The sequence below is a fragment of the Oncorhynchus nerka genome, linkage group LG23, assembly GCF_034236695.1.
Source record: "Oncorhynchus nerka isolate Pitt River linkage group LG23, Oner_Uvic_2.0, whole genome shotgun sequence".
Classification (NCBI taxonomy): domain Eukaryota; kingdom Metazoa; phylum Chordata; class Actinopteri; order Salmoniformes; family Salmonidae; genus Oncorhynchus; species Oncorhynchus nerka.
In genome coordinates, this window is record NC_088418.1 from 48,945,177 (window position 1) to 48,971,003 (window position 25,827).

A 25,827-nucleotide genomic window follows, 5' to 3' on the forward strand; every position below is an offset into this window, starting at 1 on the left:
AGTAGACTTTATCGTGAAATGCTTACTTACAAGCCCTTAACCAACAGTGCAGTTCAAGGGGGCACCGGTACCGAGTCAATGTGTGGGGGTACAGGTTAGTTGAGGTAATTTGTACATGTAGGTGGGGGTGAAGTGACTATGCATAGATAATAAACAACGAGTAGCAGCAGTGTACAAAAAGGAGGGGGGGTCAATGTAAATTGTCCGGTGCCGATTTCATTAATTGTTCAGCAGTCTTATGGCTTGGGGGTAGAAGCTGTTGAGGAGCCTTTTGGTCCTAGACTTGGTGCTCCGGTACAGCTTGCCGTGCGGTATCAGAGAAAACAGTCTATGACTTGGGTCACTGGAGTCTCTGACAATTTTATGGGCATTTCACTGAGACTTACCACGGGTAGGAGGAGGTTATGACGAAGGTGGACCATCGTGATTACTGGTTACCCCATGGTTAAATGACTGGTTTCACTTATAAATGCTCCTTGTTGAACGTTCATTTAGGTAGTATGTAATGTACATTTGACTTGGTCTTTGTAAAATACACTGGTTGCAGGTTGCAGTCTACATCTACCCCTCTAACAGTTGCATGTAGTTCAGGTTTTGACCCCAGTACTGAAGCCTCTGGCAACAAGCTTGGGATATTTGTAGTTTTGCCTTGGTGAGGCGGAGAGGGCGGAAAGAGAGAAAGAGAGGGATAGATAAATAGATTGGGGAGATGGGCTAACAATGCGATAACAAACAAGCGTTGTGTGTGTAGGCACGTCACAGATCTCTCAAATGTCCTTCCATTGCGAAAAAGGCTTTCTGGGGCAGATATTCCATCTGTGTTATGTTGTAGACAATTCAGTAGAGCATTTCATTGGTCTATGAGTGAATTTGTGAGTTGGTGGTGACCTCCATTCAGTTGAGTGCTCAGCTCAAGCGTTCTCTTTAAGGGGAATGGAGAAGTGAGCAGGTCAACTCTGAATGATCTTGGTCATACAGGTTCTAAAATACATATATGTTCTGTTCAGTAGCAGCTGCCTTTGTGAACATGTTTATTTCTCTCTTGCTCTTCACTTTCCTCTTATTTGCTCTGCACAGTCAGATCAAGTTTCACATTTTATTTTATGTCACATGCACAAGTACAGTGAAATGCCTTTCTTGCAAACTCAAAACCCAACAATGCAATAATCAATAACAATGTAATACTAGAAAAAACACAAGAAATAAAAAGAAATATGAAGAACACAATAAGTAAGTAATTAAGCATACTATATACAGGGTCAGTTCCAATACCACATGTACAATGTGCAGGGATACTAGAGAGATGGAGGCAGATATGCATAGAGGTAAGGTTACTAGGCAACAGGATATAAGATAAACAGAGTAGCAGCAGCTTGCATGTGAGTGTGTGTGTGTGTGTGTGTGTGTGTGTGTGTGTGTGTGTGTGTGTGTGTGTGTGTGTGTGTGTGTGTGTGTGTGTGTGTGTGTGTGTGTGTGTGTGTGTAGAGTCAGTATAAATGTATGTGTTTACTATGTGGTTGGGGTTTTAACCAGTTTTAGGGCCTTCAGGGGTCCAGGATCCAGTTGCAGAGGGAGGTGTTCAGACCCAGAGTCCTTAACTTGGTGACAAGCTTGGAGGGGATAATGGTGTTGAACGCTGAGCTGTAGTCAATAAACAGCATTCTCACATAGGTATTCCTCCTCTGGTGAGGGCAGTGTCGAGAGCAATTGAGATTGTGTCATCTATGGACCTGCTGGGGCGGTATGCAAATTGGAGTGGGTCTAGGGTGTCTGGGATGGTGGAGTTAATGTGTGCCATAACCAGCCTCTCAAAGCACTTCATGATTGCAGAAGTGAGTGCTAAAGGGTGGTAGTCATTGTGGCATGAAACCTTAGAGTTCTTGGGGACAGGAATGATGGTGGGGATTACAGACTGGGACAAGGAAAGGTTGAAAATTATCGTGAATATGCCTGCTAGCTGTTCTGCGCATACTCTGAGAACGCGCCCTGGAATAATGTCTGGCCCTGCGACCTTGCTGGTGTTGACCTGATTAAAGACCTTTCTCACGGCCTCGGAGAGCGAGATCACCCAATCCTCTGGGTTGGTTGTGGCCCCCACACCTGGCACGATGTTGTTGTTGTCAAAGCGTCCATAAAATGCTAGACAAGTCAGTTAAGAACAAATGATTATTTTCAATGACAGCCTAGGAACAGTGGGTTAACTGCCTTGTTTAGGGGCAGAACAACAGATTTTTACCTCGTCAGCTCTGGGATTTGTTCTTGCAACCTTGCGGTTATTAGTCCAACAGTCTAACCACTAGGCTACCTGAGTTTGTCTGGTAGAGATGCTTTGTTGGGTAGATCACGGCTGGGTCTTCCTTTGTAATCCGTAATGGACTGGAGCCCCTGCACATGCAGCGGGTGTCGGAGCCTGTGTAATATGATTCCACCTTATTCCTATATTGTCTTCTTGCTCGTTTGATGACAAAGCGGGACTTCTTGTACTTATTCCTGTCCTTGGCTGTAGCCTCAGGGTTGTCTATGATAACTTCTGTGTGTGGTAGTCCTGTCCTTTAGTTTAACGCCAACTTCGGTGTTGATCCAGGGCTTTTGATTGGAGAAGCAGCGAGCCCTCACCGTGGGCACAATTTTCTAATGAAGCCCGTGACGGAGGTGGTTAGCTCGTCAATATGATCGGCGGAGTCTCGAAACATATTCCAATCAGCGCTCAGCGCTAGCAAAGCATGTCCTGTAGCATAATCAGGAGGCAGGAAGCAGGAACAGGAACACGGACTCGTGATCTTATTTGCTGAATGGCAGATGAGGGAGTGCCTTGTATGCTTGCTTATGGGTAGAATAACAGTGGTCTGGGACTTTATCGCCCCTAGAGGCGTTTGGACACGTGTTGATGGACGTTGGGCATCATGTGTCTTAGTGACGTGGAATTAAAATCGCTGGCAACCAGAGAAGCAGCCTCTGGGTGTAGGTGTTCTGGCTTGTTTATAGTCTTGTACAGTTGGTTAAGTGGCATCTTAATATTTTACTTGTCCTGAGGTGGAATGTATACAACAGTCACAATAACAGCAGGAAACTCCCTCGGGAGGTAGAATGGTTGGCATTTGACCATCAGGCATCCCAAGACTGGTGAACAGTGGGTCAACACTTCCACCACGCTGGAGTTAAAACACCAGTTGGTGTTGACGTAGAGGCAAACCCCTCCCCCCTCGATCTCCTTGACTCCACTGTCGTGTCCGCCTGATGAATGAAGAATCCATTGAGTTGGATAGCCATGGTTGAGAGAGAGCCATGTGTCAGAAAAGCAAAGAATATTGGAGATTCTAGAGTCCCGTTTAGGAGCAAATCCGCTATCGGAGGAAGCTGAAGCCGGAATTGAGGTAAGTAACTGCCGATCTGATTTTCAAAAGTTTGGTTGTAAGAAATAATAGCGGATACATTTTGTGAAGATAAAGTAAAAATTAACTGCAAAATAATCATAAAATAGCCAAATTGGGTCGGAGCTTGCAAACTGGCGGCCATCCAGAATGGCGCCATTTCATGTCTTGAAACTAATGCAGGTAGGCTTGACAACATAAAATCTCAAATACACAAAACTCACACACAAACATGTGCTCATACACCTGCACAAACGCATACACAGCCATCTGTAACCGAGTCATACCCTATTGATGCCTCTGAACTCCGCGGACTCCATAGGCATGAGATTCTGGAGCTGAGATGTCCTCCACACACTGCCTCAAGGACTAACTCAGAGGGCTTTCCCTCACTTTAACCAAGCAGCCTGCTCCACTGCACAATACTAATGTGTTACCTCCGTCACACAGGTGAAATAAGAGACAGGCATCCCCCTAGGGCTTCTCTCTACCCCCCAGCCTTAATGCTGCATGGTAGATAGTGTGACTGTTAAATACTCCTACATGTGACTGCTCTCTCTCCTCTTCTGTTTTCCCGGGAGACTGTGACTTTCACATCCCCTTCAGTCCCTCAAACAAGGACAATCTCTTCTATTCTCTTTTTTTTCTTTTCTTTTCTTTTCTTTTCTTTTCTTTTCTTTTCTTTTCTTTTCATTTCCTCTCCTCTCCTCTCCTCTCCTCTCCTCTCCTCTCCTCTCCTCTCCTCTCCTCTCCTCTCCTCTCCTCTCCTCTTCTCTTCTCTTCTGCTTTCCTCCCCTCTCCTCAACTGACAGATGAAGCTCTAAAAATTAACTCACTGACCTGGCTCTGGAGAGCAGAGTGACCACAGTCAATTCTTAGACTGTGAGTTGTCCATTACAGACACCCTCTCTTCTGAGCTGCCAGGACTGCTCATCACACACAAACCCGCACGCTCATGCACGCAAGTGACCGCACGCAAATGGTCATTCTCTCCAGCACTTGACTGATGCCTCGCTGAAAGAGAGAGGGGGAGGAATGAAGTGCTCACCATTACAAAGGAGAGAGAGGGAAGCGAGGGATGGTTTACTGGGCCTAGAGAGCTGTTGGATGAGAGAGACGTAGAGAGATGGTCATGGCCTGTGTCCAGACACTGCCACACTCTCACAGTCATCTGAAGAGGCGAGAGCTACATAGAGCTACGTAGCAGGTTACAGTGTCGAGAACAGCCTCACAATTTAATGTACAGTAATTCAATATTAAAGAAGCTTTGAAAATGCAACTTCAGTTCACTGTGGTTAAACATGTCTTGCATATTGAGCCTGAGGGTAAGCAACCATATAGTTAATTTCTTCACTGAGCACAAACCCACACACCCACACAGTGATTGACATGACCATTTACACACTGTTGCTTGGTTAGCATGCCACGTCTGTAATGCTGGGATGCCCAGGCATGCTGCTAACCTGTTGTGACACTCACTGGAAGGCTACTGTATAGGTGGGACTCTTCAAAGCTGCTATTAGAGGAAGGGAGGAGTTTTGGCCTTGAGCGAGGGGGAAGGGAGAGAGGATAGAGAGTGGGATTGTGAGGTAGAGAGGTGGGATATAGGAGAGAGAGAGAGAGAGAGAGAGAGAGAGGGAGGGAGAGAGAGGGGAGAGAGATATTGGACGTTTGTGGGGCCATGTAGGCTAATTAAGATCTCTGCACTGCAGCATCAATGTTTCATTCATGATTAAGTAGAACTAGTGCACCAATTAGGCCATACACCAATCTCTCTCTCTCTCTTTACGTATATATATATATATCTTTCTATCGCTCTCTCCTCTCTCTTCTCTTTCCTCTTCACTCACTTCTCTCTCTACACACACACACACACACAAGCGTCCCCACTGAGGGATGCTGCCACATTGCAATTAGTCATGGTTCACAGGTGAGGAGCGTATTAGTTATTGGGTACTGCTCCGACTGATTAAATCAAATCAAATGTATTTATATAGCCCTTCTTACATCAGCTGATATCTCAAAGTGCTGTACAGAAACAGCACTATCAGTAGAGTCTGCAGCTTCTCACACACACACACACACACACACAACCACACACACACACACACACACACACACACACACACACACACACACACACACACCACACACACACACACAACCACACACACACGCACACACACACGCACACACACACACACACGCACACACACAAACACACACACACACACACGCCTTCCCTTTGGCAAATCTGATCATAACTCTATCCTCCTGATTCCTGTTTACAAGCAAAAACTCAAACAGGAAGCACCAATGACGCACTCAATACGTAAGTGGACTGATGAAGCTACACGACTGTTTCACTAGCCCAGATTCATCAGGGATTAATCCGATAACATTGATGAGTTTGTCACATCAGTCACCGGTTTCATTACAGTTTTTTCCAACTGCTTACACACAAAATCTTTTCATGTCACACGATTTTTGAAACCTCTCACTCAAAGTGCAATACTACACACCAAATATCCAAAACCATAAGCTATTTCTCAGCCTTTGACTCAGTTGTCAATTGCATAAAACACTTTTTTCAAAACACTACACACAATTCTCTACCTAAAAGACAAAAATCTAACAGGAAGTGACTTGCTTTCCTTTTCCAAACACAACCAATCAGAATGCTACATTTATTCACCAGGTCACACACACACTCCTCACATGTGCAAACACTGATCACTAACCAATCACTGCTTTAATGGAGTATAGGCCTATAAATAGGTCAAAGGTCAGATTACCTGTTTTGAACAATGGATGCCAACAATGGACAGAGAGCAAGAGGAGAGGTGGGAGAGAAAGAGGGAAGAAGAGGACGAGGGCAAAGAACAGAAGGAAGGAGAGCCATCTATTGATGAGATTAGGGCAACACTTGTTGATCATGTGATCAACCACGGTTTGACCATGAGAGAGGCTGGACTGAGAGTCCAGCCCAACTTGAGTCGATTTACAGTGGCGTCCATAATTCGAACCTTCAGAAATGAGAACAGGTATGCAACTATCTAATGACTATTTTAGCATTACAGTAATGTACTGTAAAACACGTATGACTGCATAGTAATGCATAAACATTTGTAACTCTAAGCCATCCATTTACTGCACTGCATTGAATGAATGAGGTTGGTTATCATGCTGTACTACATTGTTTTGTACATTGTTTACAGTTCCTAAGCTGAACACATACTGTGTTTGAATTCTGTACCGAGTGGAAAGGCAAAGACATCATGGAGGAAGAGGACACTTGTTTACAGATGTACAAGAGACTGCAATTATAAATAAGGTTTTGGCCAACAATGCAATTAGGATTCGAGAGATAAGAGAGCATATCTTGAATAAAACACCATATTTAACAACATCAATGCTGTAAGCCTGTCGACCATACAACGCATCCTCCAACGGCACCGAGTGACGATGAAACAACTTTACAAGGTGCCATTTAAGAGATTAACTGACAGAGTCAAGAATATGCGACATGACTTTGTAGAGGTATGTATGCAACACTACTTCCAGTACTTCAGACATACCATATTTACTCATCTGTATATTATTTTGTCTGTTACAGAGAGTATTGGAGCTGGATGCCCATGTAATTTGCCATGAATTTATTTATGTGGATGAGGTTGGCTTCAACCTCACCAAAACCAGGCGCCGTGGAAGAAATGTAATAGGACAGAGGGCAATTACCAATGTCCCTGGACAGCGTGGGGGTAATATAACTATGTGTGCTGCCATCACTCAAAACGGGGTCCTCCATCACAATGCCACACTGGGTCCGTACAACACCGGCCATATGCTCACTTTTCTGGATGCAATTTACACAATGCTTGTCCCTGATCCAGATCAGGAGCCTGCTAGATTTGTGGTGTTATGGGCCAATATTAGTTTTCACCGGGCTGTTCTGGTCCAAAACTGGTTTGCCATCCATCCACAATTTTGTATAGTTTTGTACCTACCCCCATATTCACCTTTTCTAAATCCCATAGAGGAATTCTTCTCAGCCTGGCACTGGAAAGTGTATGATCGCCAACCCTATGACCGCATGCCGCTTCTCCAGGCAATGGAGGACGCATGTGGGGATATAGAGCTTGCCTCTGTCCAAGGTTGGATACGCCATTCTAGGAGTTACTTCGCACAATGTTTGGCAAGGAGCAGGACACTAATCTGGAAACTAGGACCTCCAACGAGCTATCAAACAGACAAGCGTCAATACAGGACTAATATTGAATCCTACTACGCCAGTTCTGACACTCGTTTCATGTGGCAGTGCTTGCAAACTATCATGGATTACAAAGGAAACCCCAGCTGCGAGCTGCCCAGCTGCCGACCTTACCAGATGAGCTAAATGCCTTTGATGCTCAATTCGAGGCAAACAACACTGAATCGTGCATGAGCGCACCAGCAGTTCCGGACGACTGTGTGATCTCGTTCTCTGTAGCTGATGTAAAAACAGGTTAACATTCATAAGGCCGCGTGGCTAGATTGATTACCAGGACGGATACTCAGAGCATGCAGTGATCAGCTGGCAAGTGTTTTCACTGACATTTTCAACCTCTCCCTGACCCTGTCTGTAATACCTACTGTATATGTTTTAAGCAGACCACCATAGTCCCTGTGCCCAAGAACGCCAGGGTAACCTGCCTAACTAACTACCGCCCCATAGCACTCACATCTGTACCCATGAAAGGCTGGGCATGGCTCACATCAACACCATTATCCCAGGCCCCCTGGACCCATTCCAATTCACATACCGCCCCAACATATCCAGAGTTGACGCAATCTCTATTGCACTCCACACTTTCCTTTCCCACCTGGATACGAGGAACGTCTATGTGAGAATGTTGTTCATTGACTACAGCTCAGCGTTCAACACCATAATACCTTCCAAGCTCATCACTAAGCTTAGAACCCTGGGACTGAACACCTCCCTCTGCAACTGGATCCTGATCTTTTTGACGGGCCGCCCCACGGTGGTAAGGGCAGACAAGGGTCTGTTGAGGGTCTGCCACGCTGACCCTCAACATGGGGGCCCCTCAGGGGTGTGTGGTTAGTCTCCTCCTGTACACCCTGTTCACCCACGACTGCTGGGCTGTGCATGACTCCAACACCGTCATTAAGTTTGCTAACAAACTGGTAGGCCTCATTTGTGGTGCCAGGAAAACAACCTTTCCCTTAACGTCAGCAAGACAAACGAGCTGATCGTGGACTACAGGAAACGGAGGGCCGAGCATCGACGTGGCTTTAGTAGAGCGGGTCGAAAGCTTCAAGTTCTTCGGGGTCTATGGTCCACACACACCAACAGAGGTGTGAAGAAGGCACGACAAAGCCTCTTTCCCCACAATAGGCTGAAAATATTTGGCATGGACCCTCAGATCCTCCAAAAAGTTCTACAGTTGCACCATTGAGAGCATATTGACTTGCTGCTTCACCATTTGCTATGGTAACTGCTTGGCATCCGACTACAATTTGTTACATTTATTATTTTTTTTCAATCTTTACTAACGACATGCTTTGAGTGAGGCCAGTGTGCCTATGCATGCGGATGACTCAACGCTATACACGTCAGCTACTACAGAGACTGAAATGACTGCAACGTTTAACAAAGAGCTGCAGTTAGATTCGGAATGGCTAGCAAGGAATAAGTTAGAGCCTAAATATTTCCAAAACTTAAAGCATTGTATTTGGGACAAAGTATTCACTAAACCCTAAACCTCAACCACATCTCATAATGAATAATGTGGAAATGGAGCAAATTGAGGTGACTAACTGCTTGGAGTAACACTGGATTGTAAACTGCATACAGCTCAGACATGGTCAAAACATATTGATACAACAGTAGCTAAGATGGGGAGAAGTCTGTCCATAATAAAGCACTGCTCTACCTTCTTAACAGCACTATCAACAAGGCAGGTCCTACAGGCCCTAGTTTTGTTGCACCTAGACTACTGTTCAGTGGTGTGGTCTGGTGCCATAAAGGACATGGAAAAATTGCAATTGGCTCAGAATAGGGCAGCACGGCCCGCCCTTAATTGAAAGTACACGGAGAGCTACCATTAATGACATGTATGTCAATCTCTCATGGCTCAAAGTGTTTGTTTTTGTAAGAGGAGTTAACAAGCTGAAGTTACCAAGCTGTCTGTTTAAAATACTAGCACACACCCATGCATACCCTACAAGACATGCCAAGACATGCCACCAGAGGTCTCTTCACAGTCCCCAAGTCCAGAACAGACCATGGGAGGCGCACAGAACTACATAGAGCCATGCCTACATGGAACTCTATTCCACATCAGGTAACTGATGCAAGCAGTAGAATCAGATTTAAAAAGCAGGTAAAAATACACCTTATGGAACAGCGGCGCCTGAAGCAACACAAACATAGGCACAGACACATGCATACACACATACACATGATAACATACGCACTATACACACACATACACTTGAATTTTGCATTGTAGATATGTGGTAGTGGAGTATGGGCCTGAGGGCACACACTCAGTGTGCTGTGAATTCTGTAATGAATGTATTGAATGTATTGTATTGTAATGTAATGTTTTTTAAATTGTATAACTGCCTTAATTTTGCCCCGAACCCCAGGAAGAGCAGCTGCCTTGGCAGCAGCTAATGGAGATCCATAATAAATACAAATAAAGAGGGTAGTGCATACATCACTGGGACCAAGCTCCAGGAAGACCCTTAAAATGCTCAAAGACTCCAGCCACCCAAGTCATAGACTGTTCTCTCTGCTTCCACACGGCAAGCTGTACCGATGCACCGTTTGGAACCAACAGGACACTGAACAGATTTTATTTATCCATAAAACTGCTAAATAGTTAGCCAAATAGCGACCCGGGATATCTGCATTGACCCCCCTTTGCACTAACTCGCATACCCTGATGCTACTGCTTATCATCTATCCTGTTGCCTAGTCACTTCGTCCCTAAGTACCTCAGTTACCCCTGCACACCGTGTATATAGCTGATTTATAATGAGACATTGTGTATTTATTCATTGTGTATTTAAATATATTTATTATTTATTTTTCTCTCTGCATTGTTAAAGAGGGGCCGTAATCATTTCACTGTTAGTCTACACCTGTTGTTTACAAAGCATGTGACAAATACTATTTTGATGCGCACACACACACACACACACACACACACACACATGCACACACACACGCACGCACACACGCACACACACACACACACAGAAAGGAAACACGTCTGGCTGCCAGACTATCCAACGATTGTAGCTCCCAGCTACAGCTTATGTATTCCAACGGTAAGACTATGTGGACCTGTAGTGTAGTATAGATTCTTCACCTCACCATGCACTACATCTGGCTCAAAATAATCCACTTAATAGTAGAAGGCATAATTGCATAGATTGCCTTCACAGGCCGGTTCAAGGCTATTAATGAGTTCACTCAGACAGGGGCTGTTTGCCTAATGGCGCCCTATTCATTATATAGAGTGCTTCCACTGAACAGGTTCCATAGGACTCTGGGTCAATAGTAGTGCACTACACTCTCAGAAAAAAAGGTTCCAAAAGGTTTATTCAGTTGTCCACATAGGAGAACCCTTTTTGGTTCCAAGTAGAACCAGTTTTGGTTCCAGGTAGAACCCTTTTGGTTTCCATTTAGAACCTTCTATTGAAAGGGGAACCAAAAAGGGTTCTTCAAAGGGGTCTCTTATGGGGACAGCCGAAGAACCCTCTTAGGTTCTAGATAGCACCTTTTTGTGTACAGTATATGGTGAATATGGTACCGTTTTAGCTGCAGCCGGTGTCTATCAGGCTACATTAGTTCGTTCAAAGCAAATATCATTGTATTGGTTGCATACACATATTTATGAGATGTTATTGCGGGTGTAGCGAAATGCCTGTGTTCCTAGCTCCAACAGTGCAGTAATATCTAACAATTTGCAACAATACACACAAATCTAAGAGTGAAAGAATGGAATTAAGAAATATATAAATATTAGGACGAGCTATGTCAGAGTCTGAAGTATAAATATACACTCGTTCAAAAGTTTGGGGTCACATAGAAATGCCCTTGTTTTCCATGAAAACATTCATGAAATGAGTTGCAAAATGAATATAGTCAAGACGTTGGCAAGGTTATAAATAATAATTTTTAAATTAAATAATAATTGTGTCCTTCAAACTTTGCTTTCGTCAAAGAATCCTCCATTTGCAGTAATTACAGCCCTGTAGACTTTTGGCATTCTAGTTGTTTGTTGAGGTAATGTGAAGAGATTTCCCCCCATGCTTCCTGAAGCACCTCCCACAAGTTGGATTGGCTTGATGGGCACTTCTTACGTACCATACGGTCAAGCTGCTCCCACAGCAGCTCAATAGGGTTGAGATCTGGTCACTGTTCTGGCCACTTCTCTGTCCAGTGTCTGTTCTTTTGCACATTTTGCAACTTTGCTTAGAAGGGCAGCATCCTGGAGTCACCTCTTCACTGTTGACGCTGAGACTGGTGTTTTGCAGGTACTATTTAAAGAAGCTGCCAGTTGAGGACTGTTTGTCAAACTAGACACTCTAATGTACTTGTTCACTTTCTCAGTTGTGCACCGGGCCTCCCACTCCTCTTTCTATTCTGGTTAGAGCCAGTTTGTTCTGTTCTGTGAAGGGAGTAGTACACAGCATTGTACGAGCATTGTACGAGATCTTCAGTTTCTTGGCAATTTCTCGCATGGAATACCCTTCATTTCTCAGAACAAAGATAGACTGATGAGTTTCAGAAGAAAGTTCTTTGTTTCTGGCCATTTTGAGCCTCTAATCAAACTACAAATGCTGATGCTCCTGATACTCAACTAATCTAAAGAAGACCAGTTGAGTTTCTTCTTTAATCAGAACAACAGTTTTCAGCTGTGCTAATATATTTGCAAAAGGGTTTCCTAATGATCAGTTAGCCTTATAAAATTATAAAATTGGATTAGCTAACCATGGGAACACAGGAGTGATGGTTGCTGATAATGGTGATAATGGGCCTCTGTACGCCTATGTAGATATGCCATAAAAAAAATTTAAAAAAGTAATTTACAACATTAACAATGTCTACACTGTATTTCTGATCAATTTGATGTTATTTTAATGGACAAAGAAATGTGCTTTTCTTTCAAAAACAAGGACATTTCTAAGTGACCCCAAACCTTTGAACGGTAGTGTATATATACACTGAACAAAAATAAATGCAACATGTCAAGTGTTGGTCCCATGTTTCATTGAGCTGAAATAAAATATCCCAGACATTTTCTAAACACACCAGAAGGTTTTCTCTTAAGTTTTGTGCACAAATTTAATTTACATCCCTGTTAGTGAGCATTTCTCCCTTGGCAAGATAATCCATCAACCTGACAGGTGTGGCATATCGAGAAGCTGATTAAACAGCATGGTCATTACACAGGTGCACCTTGTGCCGGGGACAATAAAAGGCCACTCTAAAATGTGCAGTTTTGTCACACATCACAATGCCACAGATGTCTCAAGTTTTGAGAGAGCGTGCAATTGAAACGCTGACTGCAGGAATGGCCACCAGGCTGTTGCCAGAGAATAGATCCCTTTCCAGTACATGACACACTGACGTCATGCAGAGATATGCGCGACTCTTGGCGGCAGTAAGAAAGCCACCACCATCTGTGACCATTCAACATAGCCGAGATTTAAAATGTTTATTACTTCTATAACTTTTATTGCGGTCTCATACGCTTACAATTATGTTTTTATTATTGCTTGAACAGTCGCTAAGATTATGTTCGGTTGTGATCTTTGTAAAATAATTACTTTGGATGCAGCAGTTGTGAGCTAGGATGCTAACGCTCATTGATATTGGCTGTAGCAAAAGCTAGCCAAAGAGACATTTTACTGGTCTAAGTTGAAGTGTTTTTAAGTATAATGCAGTTGATTTGTGATGATGACACAAACATTATATTAAGTAGAACATTTATCCAAGCCTTAAAATCCAAAAGTAGTGTGAGATGCACTCATAACCAACACGTAAATACATTTTTCCGTTTTCTTCCACCAACTTGCAAGCATCGCCCTTGTGCGGCAATGTTTGCAAACATAGAAAGGGGCCTATTGAATGTTAATTTCTCTACCATAAGTCGCCCCCAACGTCTTTGTAGTAGTGTGTCCAACCGGCCTCACAACCGCAGATCACGTGTATGACTGTCACACCAGCCTTCCCTTCCCCTCCTGGCCAGCTCAGGCGTTCGGTGTTGCCGGCCTTTCAGCTGCTGCCAAACCTGCTGCTGGCAAACGCCCTCACTCATCAATCCCGGACTCTCGTCATCATTACACACACATGGTCATTACACTCCCTCTGTCATTTGTCTTTGTCGGTCATTGTAAATGTTGCTTGTTTTCCTGAGAGGAATCTCTCCTACTATTTCCTGAGTACTTTATTATTTAGCACTTTTTGGTTTCTCCCGCTGTATATGTAGTGTTTTAATAAATTCAGTAGCTCTAAACGTGCGATTGCCTCCTGACTACTCCTCTCTACACTTGTGACAGAATGACCAACCGAAGAGAACAGGAAGCAGCAGGACATCCCAACCTCTCCGATATAGGAGCAACTCGTGCCTGGAGTACCTCTGGACTACCATGGACAAGGTGCTCCGGACCGTACGCCAGCTGCAGGCTACACCACCAACTTCCCAGCTGCCCGCGGTCGTTCCAGCCACCCCACCACCATCTACATCGACCGGTCCGATCAGCAACGTCCACCTACTCCTCCCGCACGTAGTTTGACGGCACCCCAGCTCATTGTATGGGGTTTCTCCTGCACTGTGACCTCCACCTTGCCTGTCATGCCGGCACGGTGTCCGAGAGGGGCCTTGGTGATCTCGTTGCTGACAGGCCGGGCTCTGGAGTGAGCACAAGCCATCTGGGAGAGGGACGGTCCAGAAGTGCAGTCCTATGAGTGCTTCAACCAACTCTTCCATTTTGGCTACCCTACAGAGGGCTGAGAGGGAGGTGAGCATCTCCTCAGTCGTTACCAGGGGTCCAGGACAGCATCTGAGTATGCTTGGTCGCTGCGTCCACGATGGCTGTGTCCACTGGTTGGAACGACCAGGTCCTGTTGAGGGTTTCCTGCAGCAGGCTACAGGCGAACGTCCAGACCGAGTTGGTCTGTCGCGATGTGGACCTCACGCTGGACCAGCACATTGCCATGGCCCATCACCTGGATAATCTCATGTGTGCCCGTCGTCGCCCATCATGGGGTTCGGGTCTCTCCCAGGGACCTCCAGCGAGACTGAGCCCATGGAGGTGGGCACGACGCACCTTCCCCAAGAGGAACGTCAACTCCGCCGTCAACAGGGTCACTGCTCCTACTGCGGGGAGTCGGACCACCCCTGGAACACCTGTCCCAGAAGGAGAACCAGGTGAGGAAGCGACAGGCCGAGGAGCGCTCCTGCACCTTCCCAGGTAGGCATGGATGTGCATTGCTCCTCTTTGTGGACAAAGAGGTCCCTGGGAGAGACCCGAACCCCATGATGGGCGATGACGGGCACACAGGAGATTATCCAGGTGACTGGCCATGGCAATGAGCTGGTCCAGCCCGTCCTCCTTCCTGTCACCTTCCTGGACTATCCTCGCCCCCCACCGAGTCCTGCCCTAGTGGACTCAGGTTCTGCAGGCAAATTCCTAGACCGGTCATTGGCCTTATCATTACGCATTCCTCTAGTGACTTTACAACCCCCTCCATGCCCTAGACAACCATCCCCTAGGAACCAGACTGGTGTGCCATACCACGATTCCCATTTCCCACAGTTGCTTACAACCACCATGAACGCATCACTTTCCTCATCTTAGACTCTCCTGCACACCCCATATTTTTAGGTTTCCCCTGGTTACAGTTGAACAACCCCAGGGTATCGTGGACAGAGAGGAGGTTGTTGGGTTGGTCGCAGGAGTGTCAGGGGAGGTGTCTCTGCGTCCATCTGTGCCACCTCTGTGGAAAGTCCGGACCAGGCCACCAATGTCCCTATCCCGGAGGAATACAGGGAACAACAGGGTGCGTTTTTTGACTATTTCCTGAGTACTTTATTATTTTGCATTTTTGGTTTCATCCCGCTATTTATATGGTGCTTTAATAAATTCAGTAGTTCTAAACCCGCGACTGCCTCTTGCCTACTCCTCTCTACACTTGTGACAATGGCATCGTGTGGGTGAGCAGTTTGCTGATGTCAACGTCGTGAACAGAGTGCCCCATGGTAGTGGTGGAGTAATGGTACGGGCAGGTATAAGCTACGGACAACAAACAGAATTGCATTTTATCGATGGCAATTAGAATGCGCAGAGATACCGTGACGAGATCCTGAGGCCCATTCTCGTACCATTCATCTGCCGCCATCACCTCATGTTTCAGCATGATAATGCACGACCCCATGTCGCAAGGATCTGTGCACAATTCCTGGAAGCTGAAAATGGTCTTGACTAGAGTAAAGTATATGCATATGAAATTGGTAAAACTGTATCTAACCATTATTAAAGTGACCAGTGGTCCATGTCTATGTACATAGAGCAGCAGCCTCTAAGATGCAGGGTTGAGTAACTGGGTGGTAGCCGGCTAGCAACAGTTTCAGGGCGGGGTACTGGGTGGAGGCCGGCTAGTGATGGCTATTTAACAGTCTGATGGCCTTGAGATAGAAGTTGTTTTTGAGTCTCTCGGTCCCAGCTTTGATACACCTGTACTGTACTTGTACCTCACCTTCTGGATGATAGCGGGGTGAACAGCCCGTGGCTCGGGTGGCTGAGGTCCTTGATGATCTTCTTGGCCTTTCTGTGACACCGGGTGCTGTAGATGTCTTGTAGGGCAGGCAGTGTGCCTCCTGTAATGCTTTGGGCAGACAGCACTACCCTCTGGACAGCCTAGACAGATAGGCAGTTCACAAGGATACCGTTAGATTAACACAGAGAGACTGAGTGCTAGAGCTGAGAGAGTTGTATTCAGAGTGACAGACAGAGAGGTTACACAAATCAAATCATTTCTCACATCCGCCGAATACAAGTGTAGACCTTACAGTGAAATACTTACTTACAAGCCCTTAACCAAATCAAATTGTATTAGTCAAATGCGCCGAATACCTTACAGTGAAATGCTTACTTATGAGCCCCTAACCATCAATGCAGTTTAAAAAAATACGGATCAGAAATAAAAGTAACAAGTTATTAAAGGGCAGCAGTAAAATAACAATAGCGAGAATATATACAGGGGGGTACCGGTACAGAGTCAATGTGCGGGGGCACCAGTTGAGGTAATATGTATATGAAGGTAGTTATTAAAGGGACTATGCATAGATGATAACAACAGAGAGTAGCAGCGGTGTAAAATGCAAATAGTCTGGGTAGCCATTTGATTAGGTGTTCAGGAGTCTTATGGCTTGTGGGTAGAAGCTGTTTAGAAGCCTTTTGGACCTAAACTTAGTGCTCTGGTACCGCTTGCAATGTAGTAGCAGATTAAACAGTCTATGACTAGGGTGGCTGGAGTCTTTGACAATTTTTAGGGCCTTCCTCTGACACCGCCTTGTATAGAGGTCCTGGATGGCAGGAAGCACTACCCTCTGTAGTGCCTTGCGGTCTGAGGCCGAGCAGTTGCCATACCAGGCGGTGATGCAACCCGTCAGGATGCTCTCGGTGGTGCAGCTGAGGATCTTTTCCGTATCCTGAGGGGGAATAGATTTTGTTGTGCCCTTTTCACTACTGTCTTGGACCATGTTAGTTTGTTGAGGATGTGGACATGATGTGGAGCTCTCAACCTGCTCCACTGCAGCCCCATCGATGAGAATGATGGTGTGCTCGGTCCTCTTTTTCCTGTAGTCCACAATCCTCTCATTTGTCTTGATCACGTTGAGGGAGAGGTTGTTGTCCTGGCACCACACGGCCATGTCTCTGACCTCCTCGCTATAGGCTGTCTCGTCGTTGTCGGTGTTAAGAGAGGTGTTTAGTCCCAGGGTCCTTAGCTTACTGATGAGCTTCGTGGGCACTATTGTGTTGAACGCTGAGCTGTAGTCAATGAATAGCATTCTCTCGTAGGTGTTCCTTTTGTCCTGGTGAGAAAGGGCAGTGTGGAGTGCAGCTACCTGATTCTTATTATGATGACTAAATACGGCAAAGCCCTATCCTTGTTTGCTCCATGGCTCAGGTGGCCAAGTGGACACAAGGCTGTTTGGCTCATCTCAGTCACAAAGAGGAATAACTTTGCAGCTCTTTCTGATTAATGAACAATGCCATGCTGGTGGGTGGTAACATTCAAATAATGCTCTGAAAAGAAACGTAGGCTGAAAAGAGTGGGCAGTTCATATTTGTCACTTTGAGCCCAAATTCACGAATATCATACCTTGACTAAAACAATGATTGATTGACTTAAATCGTTGTGCAAGGTCTTGGGTAAGCTCTGGCCATCGGCTTTCAGCTCCAAAAAGGGTAATTCTACTGGTGTGGGCGTGGTAACACTTGCCCCCCTTTCCGCAATGCACGTGTAGATATTGAACTATAAATTATAATTTCCTGTATTATACTTATTATTATACTTATCTTTATTAAATTCTACTGCCATTTACTTTATGTTCTTATTCTTATATTTTCTTATTTCTTATCGTTGTTGCATTGTTGAGAAGGAACCTGCCAGTAAGCCTTTTGTTGGATGGTGTACACCATGTGTATCCCGTACATAGGACTCAAACAACTTGAAATGTGAAACTAGATCAATGCACAGTCTTTAAAGCCAACAGGGAGAGTGTGTGTGTGTGTGTGTGTGTGTGTGTGTGTGTGTGTGTGTGTGTGTGTGTGTGTGTGTGTGTGTGTGTGTGTGTGTGTGTGTGTGTGTGTGTGTGTGTGTGTGTGTGTGTGTGTGTGTGTGTGTTATATAAGCGAACAGCCAAGCAGACTAGAGAGTTGGTACTGCAATTAAAAGTTTCATGCTTGAGAGTAGAATACACATGACAGAACAAACAATTAACAACAGGTGTAACCATTGACTTGCTGCCATATTCAAATAATTTATTTCAAATTATCTCTACTCTCACCTCTCCCAGCCCTGGCGCCTCAAACAAAACACACAAGCACACATTCTCACACTCAAAGAGCCAGCACAACACGAGGCCACGGTCGAAGGAGAGAGGGGGAGTGATCGATTGTGGGAAGATTTCCTCTGTGGCTAAGGTGGAATGTGTGTATTTGTGTTTGTGTGTTTGACCCTACGTGCCTGTGTGTGTGTTTGACCCAGATGTATAACATCTGGGCAGGGGTCCTCATCTCTCAGCTGTTTTAATAGTATTAGAAGATATTATTAAAGTTATGCACGCATGCACAGCTCACACACACACTTACTGAATGCTGTCCCCACTCTACATTCGATGTGTCACTCTAATTGCATTGTCTACAATGGCCACACCTTTGTAACCATGGGATCAGCTCAGATGACCGGTCAGCCTATAAATAGTTGTTGGAATCCAGCCCTCTTCTGCTTGACCTGACCCTCCCTCTCCCCTCTCCTCTCTCGCTCCTCTCTTTCCGCCTCTCTCTTCCCTCCCTGGGTTTCTCTCCGATGGTGTGCGTTGGGGTTCTGACAGTAGCAGCCACGATCTTAATCAATGAGAGTATTGATAGCACTCATCTCTGCTGTACCCGGGGCCAATGAATTGGAACCCCACTTCCACAGAGTCCTTAGAGTGTGTATGTGTGCTTGTGTCTGCATGTGTCAGGCCTTAGACAGCTGTACAGCACCTTGGCAGTGAACTCTGTTTCCATTCAATTTTTTTCTCCATCAGAGACGATCGATAGAAATCCACTGATTTCTAATTTTCTTATTGAATTTCTGTCCAAAGTGAGAGAACACCTAAATAATGTGTTTCGGGACAAGCTTATCCTCAGGGGAGCCATCATAGTGTGTAGAAATCCAGTGTTATACATGTACAGTTGAAGTCGGAAGTTTACATACAGTTAGGTTGGAGTCATTAAAACTCATTTTTCAACCACTGCACACACTGCCAAGACCTCAGTCTGAAATAATCTTGGGAGCACTTTCCAAACACGTGCAGGTACCACGTTCATCTGTACAATCAATAGTATGCAAGTATAAACACCATGGAACCACGCAGCCGTCATACCGTTCAGGAAGGAGACGCGTTCTGTCTCGTAGAGATGAACGTACTTTGGTACAAAAAGTGCAAATCAATTCCAGAACAACAGCAAATGACCTTGTGAAGATTCTGGAGGAAACAGGTACAAAAGTATCTATATCCACAATGAAACAAGTTCCATATAAACATAACCTGAAAGGCCGCTCAGCAAGGAAGAAGCCACTGCTCCAAAACCGCCATAAAAAAAGCCAGACTATGGTTTGGAACTGCACATGGGGACAAAGATCGTACTTTTTGGAGAAATGTCCTCTGTTCTGATGAAACAAAAATAGAATTGTTCGGCCATAATGACCATCATTATGTTTGGAGGAAAAAGGGGGAGGCTTGCAAGCCAAAGAACACCATCCCAAACGTGAAGCACGGGGTGGCAGCATCATGTTGTGGTTGTGCTTTGCTGGAGGAGGGACTGGTGCACTTCACAAAAAAGATGGCATCATGAGAATGGAAGATTATGTGGATATATTGAAGCAACATCTCAAGACATCAGTCAGGAAGTTCAGGCTTGGTTAAAGCTTGGTCGCAAAGGGGACTTCCAAATGGACAATACTTCCAAAGTTGTGGGAAAATGGCTTAAGGACAACAAAGTCAAGGTATTGAAATGGCCATCACAGAGCTCTGACCTCAATCCTATAGATAATTTGTGGACAGAACTGAAAAAACGTGGGTGAGCAATGAGGCCTACAAACCTGACTCAGTTACACCAGCTCTGTCAGGAAGAATGGACAAACTTAAAGATCCCATGGCACTTATCGTAAGAGTAGACCTCTACAGGTGTCCTGGCTAAATTCCCAAGCTGTCCCTCATACCATCACCGTCACCTAATCATCCCCAGTTTACAATTGGGTAATTCTTCCCCGTCCTCTCCCCTGTAACTATTCCCCAGGTCATTAAGTCAGCTTTATGTGAGTGAGCTTTAAGTGAGAACGTGTTCTCAGTCAACTTACCTGTAAAAATATATTTTTTTAATGTAAACTTAGTTTAAATGTATTTGGCTAAGGTGTATGTAAACTGCAGACTTCAACTGTATAATAACTGATGTCACATTTAACAAGCAGGGTACATTTACAAAGTGTCTGGTAGGATACAGTAGCCATAATGATCATTTTGGAGAGGCAGAATCTCTCTAGTCAACTAAGATCAGAAAGCTAGGTCGTACATTTACATGTTATGTTTCCCTAAAGGTCCTGCTCTTTGATTCATCAAAGTATTCACAGGAGTTTTACAACATCTCAAGGCAAATGGAACACTGGTATTTCAATGAGCTAAATTATTTACAGCTAAGGGACTCTAGTAGAAGCTGTAAGAGAGCACTGCAGTGAAAAGGGCAACTTGATAATTTTATGATTTTATGGAGGTGATCTGCAGTATCTGGAGACCAGCGGGAATGCACATGTACCTTTTTATAAGAGGGGAATTGGCATGGACAGACGACCAAGGGACCTCTCATTTTACTGCTCTCTGTACATCTGCGTTCTCCAGTTTGGTGTACACCTTCAAAAGCAGCGACACGTCATTGAGTTTTGTCGGCGTTGACTATACTCTTATTATACTTAGATGTCAAAGGCGTTGGCAAACAAATGTCCCTCCACTGACAGTGTCACCGGGTAAAGGGTCCCTTTACGGCAGCCCCCCAGCACCTCTCTGATTCAGATGCAAATGCAGATGACACATTTCTGTTGAATGCATTCAGCTGTACAACTGACTAGGTATCCCCGTTCCCTTCCCTTTCCATTCTAAGAGGTCAATTACACCCTCTTCTACCTCTTGGGGTGGCAGGTAGCCTAGGAGTTAAGGTGTTGGACTAGTAACTGGAAGGTTGTTAGATCAAATCCCCAAGCTGACAAGGTAAAAATCTGTTGTGCCCCTGAACAAGGCAGTTAACCCACTGTAGCTAGGCTGTCATTGTAAATAATAATTTGTTCTTAACTGACTTGCCAAGTTAAATAAAGGTTCAAATTAGTTTTTAAATAATGATAACCATGCTTACTCTGCCCACTCTGTTGTGAAAGCACAAACACTTTACTTTCTACTTACCAAGCTAGCAGTCATTGATGGTTGGCTGGTAGTGGTACCCCTATTCCCTATATATAGGTCCTCGTCAAAAGTAGTGCACTATAAAGCCAATAGTGTGCCATTTGGGACACAGAGGCTGTGACTCCCTCACTTCCCTCCTCAGTCAGGAGTAGTGTGAAGAGAGCAGGCGGTTTGTCCATCCACTGAGCATCTGTACTGACCTCATCGGAAAACATCTTCCTAACTCATTCTTTGTGTTATTATGAATGCCTTGCCTTGGCCCATTGGAAGCCACCCATATTCAATTGTAATAGGACAAGAAGAAAAACAACTAAATGAGAAGCATTAACTATTGAGCTGTCATCGTTGGTCCTCCTGTCTTGCCAGAGTGGGAACCCATTATTAGTTTACGGTGGCACCACTACTACAGGTTCTTTCTTGAAGCGTAACTTTGGCTCTAAAGTGATTTGTTATTTATGACTCAATGCAGCGTTGCTTTGTAGGAAACTCCAATGTCTCAGACGGCTCTCCAAAAGGAAAGTGTGTGATGGACTGACTGGTTCCAAGTAAATAATGGTAAGGAGGCCTAGGCTGGTTTCCGCTTCAGATCCTTAGTAAACAACAGCTGATGGTAAAAAGCACTCAGCAGGAGTGTGTCACCTCTCTGTACTCAGAAAATTTGTAATTTCTCTGGTGAAAGTGCCCATTACTTGCTTTCTTCATACTTTCAAGGTAAGTGCCCATCATGTAGACAAGACAACACTGGGGTAATTTCTCTCTGTGGCCCCCAACATGAACTCGGGTCCATCACAATCCTCTTAAATGGTTTCTTCTTCTCGCCTCCTCTCCTTCATCTGCAAGGATGTGAAAGTACTCTCCCGTATGACACCTAATGCTCGCTGACCGAATGCCCTCCATGGCAGTAGCCAATGACATCTTGACACATCACACAGGCTTGGGCTTCTCTCCAAATGCAATGTCTATTGTCCAACATTGGCATGGGCTTAGGAATGGCAACCTGATGCTGACAACACTCATGTCGACGTGTGTGTGTTTGTTTGTGTTTGTGCGATGACGTGTTTGTGAAGGTCTACGTGTATTTCCATTGTGTCCGTGCAGCTTTTGTAGTCTTCTTCTCTCTATTGGCTGTGTCCTGAAGATCAAAGAGCACTTAAAAGGCTGAAGGCAAACGTCCACTGAATGTTAAAGTCATGGTTGGGAATGGGGTGCGTGTCATGAATTTAAATCTTATGGCAATCGTACGGGCAATAGAATTCTGTCCCTTTCCCCATCTCCATGGGATTTACATATAGAGCTTTGAAATGCATAAGAGACAGAGGATTTCTATGTGGGAGAACAGTTTTGATCCACAGAAAGCAAGGAAGCGCTGTCTTTGCTATGCAATGTAGCATGAGGGTGATGTCGAAAGAGAGAAAGAAATGGAGAGATAGCAAGTGAGATGAGAGGGAGAGGGAGAGGGAGAGGGAGAGAGAGAGAGAGAGAGAGTGAACGTGAAAAGATACAGATGACTAAATGGTGGAGTGGTAATATGTTGAAAATAAACCATGAACCAGCAATGCTATATGATTTTTATTACATGCAGAACCAGACAACTAGGTTACGTTTATATTTTAGATTCCCTAATGTCTGTCCTCTAGCTGGGACAAATAGTTAATCGCTTCCCAGTTATTATACTCTGGGGGAGAAATAATATGTTATCTTCTGGAATGAAATGTGTTTTTCACATCTGCAAATGACAGTCAGCTAATATTTCTGGAGATGATTGAGGCCTTGGTTGTGCTGGAAGCTGAAGTCTGTATTTAAATCTGTGGTCTAGAGTCTACACACACACACACACACACACACACACACACACACACACACACACACACACACACACACACACACACACACACGTATACAGACACACACATACAGTACACAAACACATACAGACACACACTACGCTATAGACCACAGACAGAGAAGAGACAGAGTGGGGAAAGGAGAGGAGTACATGGTCATTTTTAGGGACGTCTGGACAACAAATTAGACTGTGGTTATATAACCATCTCTGTGTGTGTTGCTGAGTAAGACAGCAGTCTTTCAGCATATGTAGAGAACTACATCAAATCAAATGCTATTTGTCACATGCGTTGACTGCAGTGAAATGCTTACTTACAAGCCCTTAACCAAAAGTGCAGTTTTAAGAAAATACAAAAAAAGTAAGAAATAAAAGTAAGAAATAATTAAAGAGCAGCAGTCAAATAACATTAGAGAGGCTATATACAGGGGATACCAGTAGAGAGTTCATGTGCTGGGGCACCGGTTAGTCAATGGACATTTTTATATACAGTGCCTTGCGAAAGTATTCGGCCCCCTTGAACTTTGCGACCTTTTGCCACATTTCAGGCTTCAAACATAAAGATATAAAACTGTATTTTTTTGTGAAGAATCAACAACAAGTGGGACACAATCATGAAGTGGAACGACATTTATTGGATATTTCAAACCTTTTTAACAAATCAAAAACTGAAAAATTGGGCGTGCAAAATTATTCAGCCCCTTTACTTTCAGTGCAGCAAACTCTCTCCAGAAGTTCAGTGAGGATCTCTGAATGATCCAATGTTGACCTAAATGACTAATGATGATAAATACAATCCACCTGTGTGTAATCAAGTCTCCGTATAAATGCACCTTCACTGTGATAGTCTCAGAGGTCCGTTAAAAGCGCAGAGAGCATCATGAAGAACAAGGAACACACCAGGCAGGTCCGAGATACTGTTGTGAAGAAGTTTAAAGCCGGATTTGGATACAAAAAGATTTCCCAAGCTTTAAACATCCCAAGGAGCACTGTGCAAGCGATAATATTGAAATGGAAGGAGTATCAGACCACTGCAAATCTACCAAGACCTGGCCGTCCCTCTAAACTTTCAGCTCATACAAGGAGAAGACTGATCAGAGATGCAGCCAAGAGGCCCATGATCACTCTGGATGAACTGCAGAGATCTACAGCTGAGGTGGGAGACTCTGTCCATAGGACAACAGTCGTATATTGCACAAATCTGGCCTTTATGGAAGAGTGGCAAGAAGAAAGCCATTTCTTAAAGATATCCATAAAAAGTGTCGTTTAAAGTTTGCCACAAGCCACCTGGGAGACACACCAAACATGTGGAAGAAGGTGCTCTGGTCAGATGAAACCAAAATTGAACTTTTTGGCAACAATGCAAAACGTTATGTTTGGCGTAAAAGCAACACAACTCATCACCCTGAACACACCATCCCCACTGTCAAACATGGTGGTGGCAGCATCATGGTTTGGGCCTGCTTTTCTTCAGCAGGGACAGGGAAGATGGTTAAAATTGATAGGAAGATGGATGGAGCCAAATACAGGACCATTCTGGAAGAAAACCTGATGGAGTCTGCAAAAGACCTGAGACTGGGACGGAGATTTGTCTTCCAACAAGACAATGATCCAAAACATAAAGCAAAATCTACAATGGAATGGTTCAAAAATAAACATATCCAGGTGTTAGAATGGCCAAGTCAAAGTCCAGACCTGAATCCAATCGAGAATCTGTGGAAAGAACTGAAAACTGCTGTTCACAAATGCTCTCCATACAACCTCACTGAGCTCGAGCTGTTTTGCAAGGAGGAATGGGGAAAAAATTCAGTCTCTCGATGTGCAAAACTGATAGAGACATACCCCAAGCGACTTACAGCTGTAATCGCAGCAAAAGGTGGCGCTACAACGTATTAACTTAAGGGGGCTGAATAATTTTGCACTGCCAATTTTTCAGTTTTTGATTTGTTAAAAAAGTTTGAAATATCCTATAAATGTCGTTCCACTTCCTGATTGTGTCCCACTTGATGTTGATTCTTCACAAAAAAATACAGTTTTATATCTTTATGTTTGAAGCCTGAAATGTGGCAAAAGGTCGCAAAGTTCAAGGGGGCCGAATACTTTCGCAAGGCACTGTATATATATATATATATATATATATTTATTTTTTTACCCCTTTTTCTCCCCAATTGGTAGTTACAGTCTTGTCTCATTGCTGCAACTCCTGTACAAACTCAGAAGAGGCGAAGGTCAAGAGCCGTGAGTCCTCCGAAACACAGTCCAACCAAGCCACACCGCCTACTTAACCCGGGCAATGTACACCTTGCGAGTGTGTCAGCGTGCACTGCGCCCGGGCCACCACAGGAGTCGCCAGTGCGCAATGGGACAA